The sequence below is a fragment of the Olea europaea genome, unplaced genomic scaffold, assembly GCF_002742605.1.
Source record: "Olea europaea var. sylvestris unplaced genomic scaffold, O_europaea_v1 scaffold399, whole genome shotgun sequence".
Taxonomy (NCBI): domain Eukaryota; kingdom Viridiplantae; phylum Streptophyta; class Magnoliopsida; order Lamiales; family Oleaceae; genus Olea; species Olea europaea.
In genome coordinates, this window is record NW_019259490.1 from 108,967 (window position 1) to 127,687 (window position 18,721).

The 18,721-nt window shown below is 31.0% G+C and overlaps 1 protein-coding gene and 1 long non-coding RNA gene across 2 annotated transcripts in view; both read right to left on the reverse strand.

Annotated features, from left to right (window-relative positions):
* Window positions 1-18,721, reverse strand: part of LOC111387346 — an 84,910-nt gene that overhangs the window by 60,425 nt on the left and 5,764 nt on the right. The window lies entirely within an intron of this gene.
* LOC111387348 lies at window positions 9,677-10,014 on the reverse strand. The gene is made up of 3 exons (XR_002701389.1): window positions 9,999-10,014; window positions 9,864-9,896; window positions 9,677-9,767 (listed from the first exon to the last, which is right to left on the reverse strand). It is a non-coding gene; the product is annotated as an uncharacterized LOC111387348 (long non-coding RNA).

Here is an 18,721-nt window from a genome sequence, read left to right on the forward strand (position 1 = left end):
AAGAATATAAGAGTGAGATATGCCATTCTTGAATCACATGTATGATACTGATCCAAAAGAGAGTTCTTTGACAAAAACAAAAATTTACATCTATTGACGAATGATTAGTCATTTTTTATATAGATTATAGAATTGGAAATGCTTTATCAAAATGTTCATGATTTTGCCGGTAATGATGAACCACATAGGTCCATCTTGGGTCAAATGACTCAGTGGAGTTGGAAAGTTAAACTGAACACTTGTTACCTTTACCCGCATTGTTGGAAAAATTGTTGCCAAATGACTTCTCGGGCGATGATGTAAATCCGGTTTAATTTATCCGTCGACTTTGACCATATGTCTGAATGATATATCAACACCCAAATCAAAACGATCCGACCCAAGAAGTTAATTGGACCATTCGAAGAGATCAATTAAGTTGGGTTGCTCATGAGTCGATTATTTACGTACTTAGATGGTTAGTATTACTAGAGGCCCATTCTACAACCAATTAATATCTATTGGGCTCATGACCCATTAGCTTAACCTAATGGACTTACCTTCTTGGGCAATTGAGTACCTATATATTCTTGCTTTATTCTTGGCCTCACAAGACTTGTATTCTTCTTGGGCATTCTTGCATGTATCTTTTCTGCCGCCCCTTTGCTTCTTTCTCTACCATGCCTTTCTGGTTACTTTCTTGGTGTTTTTGCATCTCTTTTGTGGTGTTCTTTAAGTGAGTAAATATCTAGCAACTGTAGGTGGAGACTTTGAGGTGTTCTTGGGTTTATGGTGTTGATTTTGAATTGTAAACTGAGCCTATAAAAATCTTGGTGGTTGGCAATTGGTGACTGCACGTAGAACTCCGAACATATTGCATTTCAAGTGATGACAACACTAAAGATTATGGAAAACCTAATGATTTGTGTGAAGTGGCAGATCCAAGAATTTTTGGCACACAAGCTAAAATTTAAAAATCAATATAATAAATTTATATATTATATTAAAGTCAAATTCATTTAATTTGAAGTTGTTTCTGACGAGATTTTGAAACATAAAATTCATCTATCACAGAATTTATATCTATCTTTTGAGCAAGTTCTTGTTCGATGAAGAGTGTCATACAACCAGCAAGAAATTCATCCTCCATTTTGTTACGAAGATCTATCTTCACATGTTTCATTGCTGAGAATACTCACTTAGTAGTCGTGGTAAAAATAGGTAAAGTCAGTACAAGAAGAATCAGTCTAGTAACCATAATATGAATCTCCGATCTTTTACTCTCAGTTAACTATCGCATAACTCAACAAGTGCAGATGCTTGAAATCGAGATCCAGTTTTCATGTCTAGCTCGTAGTGTCGCAACTCATATTCCAAAGAATGAATATCTTGCTTTGAAAAATCTTCAGGATAGAATTTCTTAGCAAGTGTACAAATATCGCGACTGTTAAATGATGCAAATGAGTCTCTTGGATCCAAAGGTGCACTGGGTGTGAGAAGTTCAATTGATGTATCATTGAATCTTGTATTTAATTCCATCAATACGTAATCTATTACTTCATCGAAAATATCAAAGTGATAATGATGTTTCATTGTAATTGGATCACGAAAACAACAAGGATCAACCTTATATAAACCTTCCGGACTGGGTATCTCAATATCATGTTTTGAGCAAAACTTTTTCACTTCCTTTAGAAATTCTTCCCAATCATCATCTCTTAATTTGTGAAGGAGTTTTGTTGTAGTAGAAACGAATCTCATAGCGGTCAGGATGTCTTGAGATTTCCTTTGAAGGGCCTGACAAAGAACATCAGTTATTCTCATGATGGTATGCATTAAATGCAAACTAAACATGAAATCAAAACTTTTCATATATTTGTAAGTACCATGAACGTCGCCTCGAGATCTTCCATTTGGACAAGCAACACTAAGATTTTCAAATGCTTTACAAGTTGTATTATACATATCTATTAAGCTCTTTATGGAGTCATAATGAGAACTCCAACGAGTTGCTCCTAATCGTTGTAAATTACCCTCTTGATTTGCTCCACTTCTCGACTCATGCTCCTCAGTAGCTAACATATGCTCAATTTTATTTCTTTGGGTAGATTGTAACTCCGTAATGCGCTTAGGAGAAGAAGTGATAATGTTGATAATATTGTCTAGATGAGAAAACAACTCCCAAATAACATCAACTTCTTTAGCTGCATAAACCAATCCTAACTGTAATCGATGAGCAAAACAGTGGACATAATACGCATACGAACCATCATATCCTTAGCCTCTCATTTTTGCCATTTCAAGTTCATGTTGAGCAAGAACATTTACAATCTCATTTTTAGACTTGATGATATGGTGTCGTTGACGCTTTTGATATCAAAGTAGCGTTCCGTCAAAATACCCTGACCAGTCACAAACCTCAACATAATAGTCATTTGTTCTCTCTTCGATGCATCTTGTGCTTCATCAACAAGAATACAAAAGTATCCATCCCCAATTTCTTCACGAATCATCCTTCTTACTCTATTTGCCATTATGTATAAGATTTCTTTTTGAATACTTGGAGCAATGTATTGAGCATTTTTTGGAGCATTTTTCAACACAACTTTATCAATTTTTGTATTCATTTTTGCCAAAATTTTTTATCATATCAATAAAATTTTCTGCGATTCAATGAAGATGAAAATTCATCATAACCTCTAAAGGAACATCTTTGAAATGCTAGCTAATGTGCACTTCAAATTGAATCTTTAAGCATAAATGACGTTTCTCAAGTTCTTAATTTGATATGGTATGCATCACTTTATCAATATGTTGAGACGATTTCATTAAATCTTTAGCTCTTTTCTCACACATATTATGTTCTGATGATCGCAAATGAGTAAGAAATACACATTTTGCTCCGTCATTAACACTCTTCCACTAGTTACATCTAGAAGTTACCAATGCCGAACAATTAGACGGATTACCATCATTCCGGAAAAGATAACAATAAAAGCAATATACTCTATCCATTGTAGGTGAATATTCAACCAAGGAAACTAGTTGAACCATTTTGCCTGAAAGCGACGAGACTAGGATTTTCTTTGTGTTTTAGGATACTCAACAAGTCTTGGTTGATAAGGCCCAGCCTTTAGATATGCCATTCTAATTTCATCCCGCAGATCAAAGGGAAATCCAAGTATTTGGTTTCTTTTCCCCGGTTCCCCTTCAATGCTAATGTTTGAGGATGAATGACGTTTAACTTCCGGAGTAAATGAAGGTAGAACTTCAATTAGTCCATCAAAAGTTGTACTTTCAGTAGGTCGACTAGCCATTTGGAAGAACGAAAACAAGTTCTCATTCTTCTTGAGAGGAGGTTGACCTTCCATTTTCAATTCTTAAAATTGCAAAAAAAAAAAAAAAAAAGGGGGTAGAAAAAGGTAAAAAAGAAAAAATCAATTATCAATTATATTATTCTGGTGACAATAAAAAGATAATCCATTAAGTTGACAAAGCAACAACAACAATAATTAAACCAGCAAGACAACAACAACAATCATTAAGCTGACAAGGCAACATGCCAACAAGGCAACAACAAGTTATTAAGCCGACAATGCAACATTTCAACAATAGTTAATTAACTAATTCAATATTTTTCTGGCAAGGCCACGTGGAGAGACGAGGACATTTACTTACAAGGGACAATGGAGTATATTAAGCTTTTGCAATTTGCTTTTCTTACATGTCCGCTGGACTTGGATTGCCTCTGTGCCTTGATAAGGATAAATTTACTGCATTTTTGAAATTGAAAAATAATTCAATTAACAATCGAATTCTCGAAGCAGAAAGTTTCAAAATGCTCAAGTAGTCAGGTACAATTTTCAACAAATTACAAACAATAGAAAAAAAAACTTTGATTTTTTTAAAAAAAACTCATACTCAATAATCAATATAATATTAATGACAAATATATAAAAAAAATGGTCCAAGTTATAAAATCTAAGTTACTACTGGGTCGTACAATTATACATTTTTTTAATACTTTTTATTTACTTCACAGTTAATGCAATTGGTTCTTTTTTGTATTTTGTGAAAATCATTCAAGATACTTTTGAACAATATAAAAATAATGACTTAAAAGAGACAGAAAAATATTTATTTGTGCTTTAAACCATAGTTCTTTAATTAATTAATTTGTGACTTTAAGAATCCTCGTGTCTATATAAAAGGCTCTTTTTCTTCTAAGTTCTAATTCTTCACCTTCAGCCTCCTGTTTCCAAATTTCCTAATTCCAATACAACTATGAACTATACTTAATACAAGCCATTCAGAGAGAGAGAGAGAAATGGAGAAGGACCAGAAGGTATTCGGGCTGAGGCGCGGAGCCACCTCTACATGGCAGATTGACAGTTTTCCTCTACTACTTCGCGGCACCGACTCTAGTTCAAAATCCATTGTCTTGTCCCACTAAAATACATTTTTAAGAGATGAAATCTTAAATTTGGGTAATGGGTTCCTTAATTTTATAGAAATTTGGGATTGAAATTTTGAAAAATAGGTTGGAGTCTTGGAGAATGGAGAGACCGAGAGAGTCAAAGAGAGGAATCGTCTTCCAGTTTGAATTTGATTTCTAACTTGTGTGGACCTATTGTTGGATGTCAATAGGAAGGACTAAAATTGGATTAGAATTATGTTTGGTTCTGGGTTTAAATGGACAATAAAATTTATGTTTTGTTTAAGCCAAAAAATTAAAGTTGGGCCATTTGCTCGTTTTGTTGCAATTAGACTTACACCACACAAGCTGATTTTCAATTTTACACGGGCTAATTTTAAAACTTAAAAAAAGTTATTGGATCTGGGCTTGGGCAAACATGGGCCCGGGCCCATGTTTGCCCAAGCCCAGATCCGCCCATGTTTGTGTGGAACTTGGAGAAAATTGAATGGAAAATTAGGCCAAATACCCTCCTAAACTAACTAAATCGAATAAGTGGAAATTACACAAAACTACACCTTACAAAATGTGAGTTCTAAAATCAGTTGGCAAGTTTCACCTTTCAAATATCAGATATATCATATATTAAATATTAAATATACAATTTTCATCCTAAACCCTAAAATTATTTCCACCATTTTCTCTCTCTTCATGACCGTCTCTCCCTCCACCATTTTCCCTTCTCTTCATCTTCTCTCCTCCCTCTACCATAGCCACTCACGACTTCGCCGCCACTCCTCCTTGGCACCACTGCCACTCACGGCGACAGATCGTGAACTGATCCCAAGCAGTAAGCTCCCAGTAACAATTGTACATGGAGGACGGAATTCCCAACAATACTTTTGTCACCCAACCCAATGGAGGCAACCGCATCAAGCTCAACTTTGGAGGCAAGCTTTCTAAGGTTACTATCTCTACCCTCCGATCCGACGGTTGGGACTCCCTATTATCTGCTCTTTTCAAATCGATCGACTCAATACCCGATGTTCATAGATCGAGATAGGAGATCTTCTCCGGTCCAACCACCTTCCTTCCTTGCACCGCGCAAACGCTTCTCTAATCAAGTTAATTGGTTGTTTGGTGGTGGTTAATCAGGTTAATTGGTTTGTTGGTTTTGGGGTGGTTGTTGGTGTTTGGACGATAATTTGTTGATGGTTGTGGTAGTGGTGATAATCTTGTTTGGTGGTGGTCACAGATTAATTGGTTGGAGTTGGCGGTTGTGCTGGTGGTTTTTGTTGGTTTTGGGATGGTGGGGGTGCATGTGGCAGTGGTGTGGTGTGGGGGTGTTGTTGTAGGGTAAAGCTATGGCGGTGATGTATTGATTTTGTTTGGTGTGGCGGTGACGGTGGCGTTGGTGATGTTGGAAGCAGTGGTTGTTGGGCGATGATCACAGATTAATTGGTTGATTGTAACCATTAAATTGGTTAATCTGTGACCAATGTGATCAATAAGAAAGATAAATTTTGATCAAAAAATAATATGTGATCTACAAAATTAATAATTTGTAACAGTTTAATAAGTTGTAACATATAATATTTATGATCTGTAACCTATAAATAAATTGTGACTTCTAAATTTTTGATCTGTGACCGATGAACAAATTTGTGATATACAAAAGTTTTGAATTGTGACCGTAAAATAATTTGTGATATTAAAAATTCTGATTTGTGATCGAATAATAATACGTGACAAATTAAATTGTGAATCTGTGACCAAATTGAATTGATTCGTGACCTTAATATATTTAATTAATAAAATATATAATTAATTGATTAAATTATAAATAAAATTTAATGAATATCTGATTTTTGAAATTTGAAACTTGTATTCTTACTTTTGAAATGGATAACAATTATCCTCTTAGTTATGAAATTTTCCCGTTGAATAATACCCTTTTAAAACTAATCAAACCATTCAACTCGTAATTAATCCGTCCCAGATCTATAACCCATCTTTCTCCCCTTCATTTTCATTTTCACCCTCGTCTTGACAGGTACACACAGATCCAACCACAAGTAATAGCTAATCTTCCGAATACATATGCAACAATATTCCCACCTTAGTTCCTCCATCTCCACAACAAACTTCCTCCTTCTTCCGCAGCCACTGTCGATGTTGGAGGCAGCATATGCGGAATTATATTTCCAAATAGCAAATAAAGGGGCCCATTGCACAGAGGAAAGGAAGAAGAAAGTGCCTGCAAAGAATTAAAAAATGAATATCTCCTGCCATGATTAATCAAAGATGTGAAGAGCATTGCGATGAAGGAAATTGAGTGGTTGGAATTCCAATATCCATTCTCTTCAGATTTGCAAATGGTGACTTGAAGCGGTATGAAGGGAAGCGAACAGAGGATATTATTAAATTTATTCAAAAAACTCAAGATTAGTTTGTTCAAGCTGCCTCAGTGTGATGATTTCAATTGGAGTAGCCGACGGTAAATTGGGTTTTAGTCAGTTGGGTGTAACGTGATTAATTGGAGTAGCCAACAAATTTGCTTTGCCTCAAGAAAGACAGTGGGATTGCAAAATTTTTGAGTTGGTGAAGTTAGAGTTGATTTTGAAGCTTCAATTTGTGTATTGTATGCTTCATTGTGAGTTCAATTTGCATGTTGAACTTTGAAGAAAGTCTATGGGTGGAAAAGAATAGTAAAGTTTAGGACCCATTTTTTCAATTTACTCATAAGGCATAGGTAGGTAAAATTGAAAAATAATGATGAAGTTAGTGAATTAAAGATTTCATTTTTATCAAGAGTAAAATAAGCGAATTTTACTTGTGGGAAATATAAATTGGAGACACTGAGTTTGTGAGTTCCTATGGTGGCAATGGCACAATGCTTCAATGGACTTATCAAAGCACAAATGTAAAGTTTATTTTCTGTCACTTTTTTAAAATTTGTGTCACCTTTTTTTTACAGTTTTGAGTTTGTCACTTATTTTGAATTTTGTTACTTTTCGAGTATTTGTCACTTTTTTCAATACGTGTAACATTTTAATATGTCATTTTTTTTAAATTTCTATCACTTTTTTGAATTTTTGTAAATTTTTTTAGCATTTGTCACTTTTTTTTAATTATTATTGTCACATTCTTGATTTCTATTACTTTTTTTAGTGACAAACATCACTTTTCAATAAAATTGACATTGTATGTCATTTTTAATAAAAAAGTGGCATTTAACTTTTAAAAGTGACATTGTGTCACTTTTTTTTAAAATTAAAAAGCGACAATTTTTATTTAAAAAAAAGTGAGATTATGTCACTTTTTAATATCACAAAGTATTTTTTTATTTCTAAAAAACTTTTCATATGATTTTTCAAAACACCTATAATTTTAAAGGTATTTTTGTAAGTTGCCCAAATTGAATTATATTTATGAGTTATGACCAAAAAAAAACCAAGATGTCTTGTTTTTCTCTCAATTTTCTCCTGTTCCCTTACATAGAAATGAGATTTTTTTTGGGGTCTGACAATTTCAGTGATTATCATGAAATTTTCTTTTACTTAGTTCCATATTATCCACTAGATTATAGTTATTTGAAATCAAACTTTTAAATTGAGGACTATTATTTTGTTATTAGTTTCAATTATCACTAGTTCCTTCTTTCTATACGAATCTGACTCATGAGTACTACTCTTGCACATTAATAGTGGGGTACACCTATCATGACACCAACTGGACACTTGTTTTCCATAATCTTTATATTTACACTCCCTGCTATGATGTTTACATTCTTTTCATTTTTTTTTTTTTGGGGGATAAATATGATGTTTAAATTCAATGGTGGAATCTGTATTTTCTTGATAATATTATGAAAATATCTGGTAAAAATGACATGGTACTTTAAAATCAATGTGCCGTAGTTAGGTGCTCCTGGATTTCGGGTTCCGTGCAATGCTTTCTAGCATATGCCAAGAATTTAAGCTCCGTTTGATTGTGTATAATTTTCCATGGAAAATCCAATCCATTTTTTATCTTTACCTTGTTTGGTACCATTATTTTTCCAGGGAATCCATTTTTTAGCTTGTCTTGGGAAGAAGCAAATTCCAGCTTTTCAATGAATGGTGAGAATTCTAATTTCGGTTTACTATAGCGATTTTTTTTTTTAATTTTTTTTCAATGAAAAAAATTTGTAAGAATTAGTGTAAAAAAAATTTCCCTTTACTTGACAATTTTCATGTAAAACGAAGTTAAACGAGTACCAAAAGATAGATGATTTTCTAGATTTTTATTTTTTTATTTTTAATTATTTTTGCAATGGAAACAAATTTCATTTCCAATACTAGTAAATTCCATCCTTTTTTTTTTTTTTACAATGGAAACAAATTTCATTTCCAATGCGAGTAAATTTTATCAATTTAATTGACAATTTTTATATAAAACAAAGCCAAAAGAACATCAAAAAATACTTTTATTTCAACATTTTTCACGTGAAAAATTATATTAATCAAACACAATAATTTAAAATTCTCAAGAAAATAATTTCTAGACAATTTAATTCCCTAAAATTCGTTTTCAATTCAATTCCATCTTTACAATCAAACGGACCCTTAATGTAATTACCAAAATACAGTAAGAATATTTATTGTATAATCTGGTCTTTAGTTGTGACTTCTGTAATCCTGAAAGCGTATTATTTGAGGGATTTTTTTTTTTTTTTTGGGTGCCAAAAAGATTCTGATAAGCACACTATTTTACTCTTAAGTATATGATAGGAAGATATTATCAGATGAGAGCCTTTCTTCAGTGTCATATTAGCTTTTTGGTGGAAATATACGATTTTGATGTATACATAGTATGATGTTATTTAGCTGAGTTCCTTTCTTTTGTTTTTCCTTTATGCTTTTTCATTTCTTTATTTTCTTCTTTTATACTTGAACTAAGCTGAACCTCTCCTGAGGAAGTTAAGTCTCTTTCCTGCTATTCTAAAGAATTTTGCGGACCACCTTTCAATCATGTCTTCCTGCCTACCACTCGTGTAGATTGAACACTTGCAACTTGCTCAGCACTTCTACATGCAAATTCCTGAGATCTTAAATCTGTCTATCCAATATCAATTATCCTAAAAAATAATAATAATAATAATTAATTAATTAATTAAAATATAAATAAATAAATAATATATATATATATATATATATATATATATATATAGAGAGAGAGAGAGAGAGAGAGAGAGAGAGAGAGAGAGAGAGAGAGAGACACAAATAAGTGTCTAAGCAAAGCTTGCTGATTCCAAATGACAGACCTTAGTGAACCCTGGACTTGCAATGACAGCGCAACGAACCACCTTGAAATCAATGTGTTTAAGGAATGCCTACAAGAGATTGACCATAATTTGTTAATCAATTACAAATTCTGTATTTATCTCAAAAAAAGAAACGTAAATACAAACAGCTTAGGCTGAGATAACCTGTAAGACATTATCAAAAAACTTGTTCAAGGCCTGTCAAGAAACCAATTCCAGTAAGTGTTCCATATAGAGTTTGTGGCCTTAATTAAACATGCAATGTAAAGAACAACACCATTCAGTCACTAATAAACATACTTTATCATAGCCTGACTGCAGGCACAAAATATTTAGGAAAACCTTGTTCAAACTTGGACGTCTGCAGTTGAGCGTTGGTCAGCCTGGACAGCTGGATCAATGGTGGGATAATTATCTTTCTCAAACTAAGAAGGAAATTATCTTTTCTGCTGTCTATCCTATTGTTTTGTCTTTACTTTATTTTACAGTAATTTCATTTTTATTCAATTATGTCTTTAGTAACTAATTGGTTAAGGAGATCAAGATCTAGAATCTTCCTGTGAACAGTATAGTTTTGATAACATAATTTTGAGAAAAATCAAATTTTCCTATTTCATAGATAGCATGTTTATCCATCTTTAGAATAGTCCAATTTTGAAGGCGTTGTTCAATTTGAGCAATTTGAAGTTCATGATAATTAAAATCATTTGATGCAGATAAAGCAGATGCATTATCAATTCTTCTTCTGATTGAAAATATTTGTTCTGTTTTTCGTTTAATTGATTTTCTCGTCTATTTCTAGATCTCAATCTCCTTAACCAATTAGTTACTGAAGACATAATTGAATAAAAATGAAATTACTGTAAAACAAAGTAAAGACAAAATAATATGATAGATAGGTTCTCACCAAGTCTACAACGGGACCACCCTTCAACGCCTACACGGGCAACACAGGCTGACCAACGCTGTCTAGGTTTGAAAAAGGTTTTCGTAAAGATCTTGTGCCTACAGATTATTGACTCTAATTTCACATTACTCTCTTATGGCTCTGATACCAAAAAGGCCCAGGGAAAAGATAAAACTAAAAACAAAAAATAAATCAGAGATTATTGAACAAAAAAATTTTCATTGATAAAGATCTGATTATACAATTGAGATTACAAGAATTTGTAGAGTGTTACTTCTATTCCAAATTCGCCCTGTCTTGAAATGAAGAAAGACCTTCCTTCTTAAAGAGAAATTCGGACTTCAAATAAATCTTCATTTTTAAAAATCTTGGAAAGCAGCGTCATCTTTTGTCTTTTTTTTGAATAATTGATCCATCTTTTGAGAAGTGGGGAACAACATCTTGAATTTTTCTCAACACTTTTGGCATCTTTTGACTAACTTTATAAAAGTAGAAACTTTACTCTAATAAAGTTAATTTTGGTCAACACATCTTGAAAAGAATATCTTTTGATTTAGTAACCCGATAATTTCTGAATTCTTCAAGAAAATTGGGTTCTTGTAGTCATTTGATTCTTACAGCCTTCTCATGTGTAAGAAAATCATCATACCCTAAATCAATAAGGTCATCACCATTGTCTGTCACTTGAGAATTTTGAGATTCTTGATCTGAGTCTTGAGTGCTTGATTTTTTAGATCTAGTTTTAGAAATTTGTTAATAAATTTCTAATAATTCTTTCGGATCCTTGCATTTTGATAACATTGAAATAATCCTTTATTTTTCAGTCAGAAAATCTGCCTGATTCTTGTTCTTTCTTTGAGAATTTTGGGACTCCAAAGTTTCTTTGTTCTTGAATTTATGATTGAACTGCTTTTGGACAGCAATTTGTTTTCTTGAATTTGGACCACCATTTGACGTTAAATCTTCGGGTAATCTTTTGAGTAAAGAATTCATCATTTTGATTCTGAAGCAGAAAGAAATCTCAACAAAAGATCCAGGATACTTTCATATTGAAAGTAAATTGAAACAAAACATTCTCATGAGGCTTTACCTCTCTTTTGAAGTATTCATATCCTTAAATAGTAAGACTAGGCAAAATTTTCTCTTCAAGTCCATGATACAGAAATCAAGTTTGAAACCATTTTGAAAAATGAGGATGATAATTTTGATTGAAAAGAATGAACCATAAATGAGTAACATGTCAAAAGAAAAAGACTCTGTACCAAACATTCAAATAATCAAAATAATTGAAATATTTAAAAGTTGAAAAATTTGTTGAAGAAAGCTTAAGTCTCTTTTTTTTCCCATGGATCTTGTCCCTAGTCTTCGTAGGACAATACCCCAAAGATACTGATTTTTGAATACATTGTTTCTAATTTATTTTGAGGATCGGGAGTATGAGAAATTATGACTGGTCTTGTTTTTAGAAGGATAGTTTCATAATCATCTCGGGATTTTTTGACATTTGATGGCATAAACTAGAAATTTTTTGGAAAAATGTTTGGAAGACATTCATCCAAGTTTGAGTATCTGTTAAGCCAAGATATTTCCATATCAAGGCAATTTTCAGAGATACTTTTGGTGAAATATTGAAAATTTTGAGATGGGTTTATTTGAGGAAGTTTTTCAGAACTTTGGACGGCTTTTTTGTAATTTGAAGGGGTAGCTTTTTTTTTTTGAGTTTATTTTGATCGGGTTTTTTGATAAAGGTAGAAAGGGTATTTGAAGAAGATGAAGCTTCTTGAAATTCTTTTCCGGAATGATCTTTTAAGAGATCATTAATTGAGAAAATTGGGTTAGAATTTTTCTTTCTACTTTGTTTCTTTTGGAATGGATTTTGATATTCTTCTTCAGCTTACTTTGCCCAACTCATTTTCACTCTTTTTCATGAGCCAACTCTCTTGTAAGAAAGTCTGCTATGAAGTTTGATTTCCCTTGTACATAAAGAATTTCAAAATCGAAACAGGACAAAATAGTCTGCCATCTTACAAAGATTTGTTTGGAAACAAGATTTTTCACATCTTTTTGTAAAATATCTTTTGAGACTTTGCAATCAGTTTTCAAAATAGATTTTTTATTGATAAGATCATCTTGAAATTTTAAAATACACAGTCCTATTGAAAGAATTTCTTTTTTAATAGTAGAGTAATTCTTTTGAGGACCGATCCACACACCACTGTGGTACCTAACTAACTGTTCTTGATATGACTCTGGTAGAATTTGTTTTAACACACCACCATATCTAATATCCGAGACATCTGTCTCAATAATAATTAAAGCTGTGGGGTCAAGAATTGTAAGACAAGGAATATTTTTGATTGTTTTTTTTTAACTTTTTGAATTGCAACTGTGTGCTCGTGACTCCATAGGTCAGGATTGCTTTGTAATCTTTTGAATAATTGGGCACAAATTTTACGTATACTTTTGATAAAATCAGCCACATAATTGACACAACTTCAAAAATGTCGCAAACTGTTTGTCTATGATTTCATCTAAAAATTTGTCAATGAAATCAAGATTTCTTTGAATTGGAGTTAAAATGCCATTATGAATGTAATGTCCAAGAAAACGAATTTTTGTTTGAAATAAAACAATTTTTTTAGCAGAAACTGCTAAACCATTTTTCTTAATAATATGAATGAATGCATGTATATGCTTGAAATGTTGCTCTATATTTTCAGAAAATATAAGAACATCATCAATATAAATAATAATGAAATTTGGAAAAGGATGGAAAATGTCATTCATAATTTTTTGAAACTCAGAGGGAGCATTTTTAGACCGAATGGCATAACATTCCGTTCGTGTTGTCTGAAAGGAATATTAAAAACAGTCTTGTATATGTCTTCTTCTTTAATTTGAATATGCAAGAAATCTGATTTCATATTAAATTTTGAAAAGATGACAGCTTTGCAAAGACGGTTCAAAAGATCTTTTTTTTTTGAGGAATATGATATCTAATCTATTGAAGAGCAGTATTAAGATGTTTATAATTGAAAACAAACGATGAACTCCTCGTTCAATTTCAGTAGAATTATTGACATAAAAAGCTGAACAGCTCCATGGAGATTTACTTGGTCTGATTAAACATTTCTCAAGTAAATCATCAATTTCTTTGATACAAAACTCAAGTAACTCTTTATTCATTTGAATAGGATGAGATTTTGTAGGAATATTTGATTCATGAAAATCACAATTGTAAGAGAAAAACGTATTTTTTTCTATCCCAAAAGGCATTTGGAATAGTTGAACAAATTTCTTTTTCAATTTTATTTTGTAATTCTGAAATTTTTTCTTGAAGAAAAGATTCTTGCAATCTTTTTTCCATTTTTTGAAATTGAATTTCTTATTTAAGAAATTGAATATGATTTTGTTTTAAATTAATATTATTGATAATTTTTGAAATAGCAGCTTCTTTTAAAGAATTGATATCTTTATAAGAAGGAAAATTTGTAAATTCAAAAAATATTTTTTGACCAAAAACTTTTGTGCTTAATCTTTTAGCATCAACTTTAAAAGGATAAATTTGAACAATAAAAGGAGTTCCAAGAATAACTTCTTGATCAAGATCTTTTACAAGATAAAAAAATATTTTTGAAACAAATATTTGAATTACAAACATGAGCTTTTGAAATTTTATAATTAATATTAAGCTTTTTTTCACTAGCACCATAAAGATGCCTAGCAGTTTTTTCAAAGTATTTTGTAGGAATCAAGCCTTCTTTGATACAATTTTGATATATTCCTAAATCAATAAGAACACGAGTTGTGAATTTGAATTCTTTATTGACAACAATGGTCATAATACAGTACCATTTTTGAAGTTGAATTTAGTTAATAACATTAACTTTTTCTTCTTCAAATTTAAGAATTTTGAAATCAGAATCTAATGAGCAATCAGATGAGGATTTAGAGTGTTTTGAAGATCGCTTAGAAGAAACTTTCAATTTTCCTTTGAATTTTGAATAAAATTCATCATTTAAATCTTTTGCTTTCATACAAACGACTTCCCTGTGAATTTCTTTAACTTGATTTTCAAGATATGAGATTTGAATTTTCATACTTTTAATCTCTTCTTAAAGATCACGAATAGAAGATTTAGAACCCTTTGAAAATTCCTTTTGAGCACGTTTAAGAATTTGATTGATATTGATATCATCAAAATCTTGTTTTGAAGTAGAAGGTAAAAGGGAGGAGAATTTTTTCTTGAGATCAGGATTATCAATCCTATCTAAAATATCTTGAATAACTTCTTCTTCTCGAGATAAAAAAAATTATAGTTTTACAACCACAAATTTCTTTATCTGAGTTTGAAGAAGTATTAGAGGAATGAATAGAAGGTTCATAATTAGAATTTTCTTGATTAAGAAAAACTTGTTCTAATTCTGAGTTAAACTCATTATCAGAACTAGATTCAATAAGATTGAGAAGTTGGGTTTTAGTATCTTCATCAATTTGAAGATTACTAATTTTCTTTTTGAATGGATATTTATTGGAGTAATGACCAGTCTTATTACATTTCCAGCAAGTAATACTTGAATAATTTTTTGAAATTTTCTTTTTTGAAAAAGGTTTTCTTTTTGAAAATTTTCTTTTATTAGAAAATTATTCTGAATGATTTTTGGAATATTTTCTTTTAGAAAATTTCCTATTTTGAGAAAAAAATTTAGATTTTGAAGAAGGAGGAATGATTTTTTCAAAACCATACTGTTCACAGAAAGATCCAAGTTCTTTTCGACTTTCAAAATTTTCTATTTTCAATTTGACTTTGAATTTTAAATCATTGCACAAATTTAAAGCTTCACAATTAATATAATTGATAATTTCACAATATGTGAGTGTTTGAAAGTTATCAAATCCTTTAAAAATAGAATTTTTGACTTTTTCTGCAAAGAGTTTTGGAAGACCTGAAATAAATTTTTCTTTCCAAAAAGATTGTTGACAACCTTGTCTAATCATAATACGAGATAAAAACATATCTTTGTACCGTCTAAAATCTTGTAGTTTTGAACATCTTAAATTTATCAAAATGTCATTTTGCATTTGAACAATATTTTCAGGAGTACCAATAAATGTTTGATAATAGTTCAACTAAGAATGGTAAAACTATCACTATTCTCATTTCCATTTTCATCATGAATAATATTATTATTTTCATCACGTTTGACAGCAAAAAAGATAATTTCCTTCTCAGTTTGAGAGAGATAATTATCTCACCATTGACCCGGCTGTCCGGTGAATTCAAGAACAATATTCTTAGTTGCGTCTTTTCTTGAAGTACCTTTTGCAAGATAAGTTTTATAACGCATAGTCATTTGTCCCATAAAATTGATAATTTGATATTTGGTAAGTCTATAGAGATTTCATTCGACACGGAAATTTCCATCATATGATCTTTGAGGTTTAGCTTTTTCTTCAAAAAGCTGGCTTGGGAATGAAGGACGAGGATAACATTTTGGAATATTTTGATAATCAGATTTTCTCAATTTATTATTTGAATCAAATTTTTCATTAATAAATTGAGATTCTATCTCATCAATGGTATTGATATTTTTGAAAACATGAAAATTTTTTAATAGATTGGCGAGTTTGGAAAGAATTTCACTTTCAGTTTGAAGAGTGGAAGGTTTTCCAAATTGAGGAATAATATCATTGCTTTTAAAAATTGAAGATGAAGAGGATGATGGTTTTGATAAATTCTTATCTTTACTATTACTTTCTCTAGACTCTTTAGAAGAATCCTTTTGAGAAATAATATTTTCAGATTCAGAATTTGATTCGATTCTATTGAGCTGAGAGCACATAGATTGAAGAACAACATTTGTATAATCATTCTGAGATTGAATATTTTTGATTTGAAGTCAGGTTTCTGGCAAATTCAAATTAAAGAAGAAGACAGATACAAGACTGTTTTCAATATTCCTTTCGGACAATACGAATGGAATGTTATGTCATTCGGTCTAAAAAATGCTCCCTCCGAATTTCAAAAAATTATGAATAACATTTTTAATCCTTTTCCTAATTTTATTATTGTTTATATTGATGATGTTCTTATATTTTCTGAAAATATAGAGCAACATTTCAAGCATATACATACATTCATTCATATTATTAAGAAAAATGGTTTAGCAGTTTCTACTAAAAAAATTGTTTTATTTCAAACAAAAATTCGTTTTCTTGGACATTACATTCATAATGACACTTTAACTCCAATTTAAAGAAGTCTTGATTTCATTGACAAATTTTCAGACGAAATCATAAATAAAACCAGTTTGCAACTTTTTTAGTTTGTGTCACTTATGTGGTTGATTTTGTCAAAAGTATACGTCAAATCTGTGCCCTATTATTCAAAAGATTACCAAACAATCCTGACCCATGGAGTCACGAGCACACAGTTGCAGTTCAAAAAGTCAAAAAAGAAATAAAAATTATTCTTTGCCTTTCAATCTTTGACCCCATAGCCTCAATTATTATTGAGACAGATGCCTCGGATATTGGATATGGTGGTGTGTTAAAATAAATTCCACTAGAGTCATCTCAAGAACAGTTAGTTAGGTACCACAGTGGTATGTGGACCGGCCCTCAAAAGAATTACTCTACTATTAAAAAAGAAATTCTTTCAATAATACTATATATTTCAAAATTTCAAGATGATTTTATCAATAAAAAATTTATTTTGAAAACTGGTTGCAAAACCTCAAAAGATGTTTTATAAAAAGATGTGAAAAATCTTGTTTCTAAACAAATCTTTGCAAGATGACAAGCTATTTTGTCCTGTTTCGATTTTGAAATTCTTTTTATGCAAGGAAAATCAAACTTCTTAGCAGACTTCCTTACAAGAGAGTTCATTCATAAAAAGAGTGAAAATGAGTTGGGCAAAGCAAGTTGAAGAAGAAGAACAAAATCCATTCCAAAAGAAACAAAGTAGAAAGAAAAATTCTACTCCAATTTTCTCAATTAATGATCTCTTAAAAGATCATTCCGAAAAAGAAGCTCAAGAAGCTTCATCTTCTTTGAATTCCCTTTCTACCTTTATCAAAAAAATCTGATCAAAATAAACTCAAAGAAAAAGCTACCCCTTCAAATTACAAAAAAACCATCCAAAGTTTTGGAAAACTTCCTCAAATAAACCCACCTCAAAATTTTCAATATTTCACCAAAAGTATCTTTGAAAATTGCCTTGTTATGGAAACATCTTGGTTTAACAGATACTCAAACTTGGATGAATGTATTTCAAACATTTTTCCAAAAAATTTCTGGTTTGTGCCATCAAATGTCAAAAAATCCTGAGATTATTATGAAACTATCCTTTTAAAAATAGAATCAATCATAATTTCTCATACTCCAAATCCTCAAAATAAATAAGAAACAATATATTCAAAAATCAGTACCCTTAGGATATTGTCCTACGAAGATTGGGGACAAGATCCATGGGAAGAAAAGAGACTTAAGCTCTCTTCAACAATTTTTTCAACTTTTGAATATTTCAATTATTTTGATTATTGAATGCTTGGTATAGAGTCTTTTTTTTAGACATGTTATTCATTCATGATTCATTCTTTTCAATCAAAATTGTCATCCTCATTTTTCAAAATGGTTTCAAACTTGGTTTCTGTATCATGGACTTGAAGAGAAAAATTTGCCCAATCTTACTCTTCAAGGATATGAATATTTTAAAAGAGAGGCAAAAATATTTTTAAAACCTTATGAGAATGTTTTGTTTCAATTTACTTTCAATATGAAAGTATCCTGGATCTTTTGCTGAGATTTCTTTCGGTTTTAGAATCAAAATGATGAATTCTTTACTCAAAAGATTACTAGAAGATTTAAAGTCAAATGGTGGTCCAAATTCAAAGAAACAAATTGCTATCCAAAAGCAATTTAATCATGGATTCAAGAACAAAGAAATTTTGGAGTCCCAAAATTCTCAAAGAAAGAACAAGAAAATCAGGTAAATTTTCTGACTGAAAAACAAAGGATCATTTCAACGTTATCAAAATGCAAGGATCCAAAATAATTATTAGAAATTTATGAACAAATTTTTAAAACTGGATCTAAAAAATCAAGCACTCAAGAC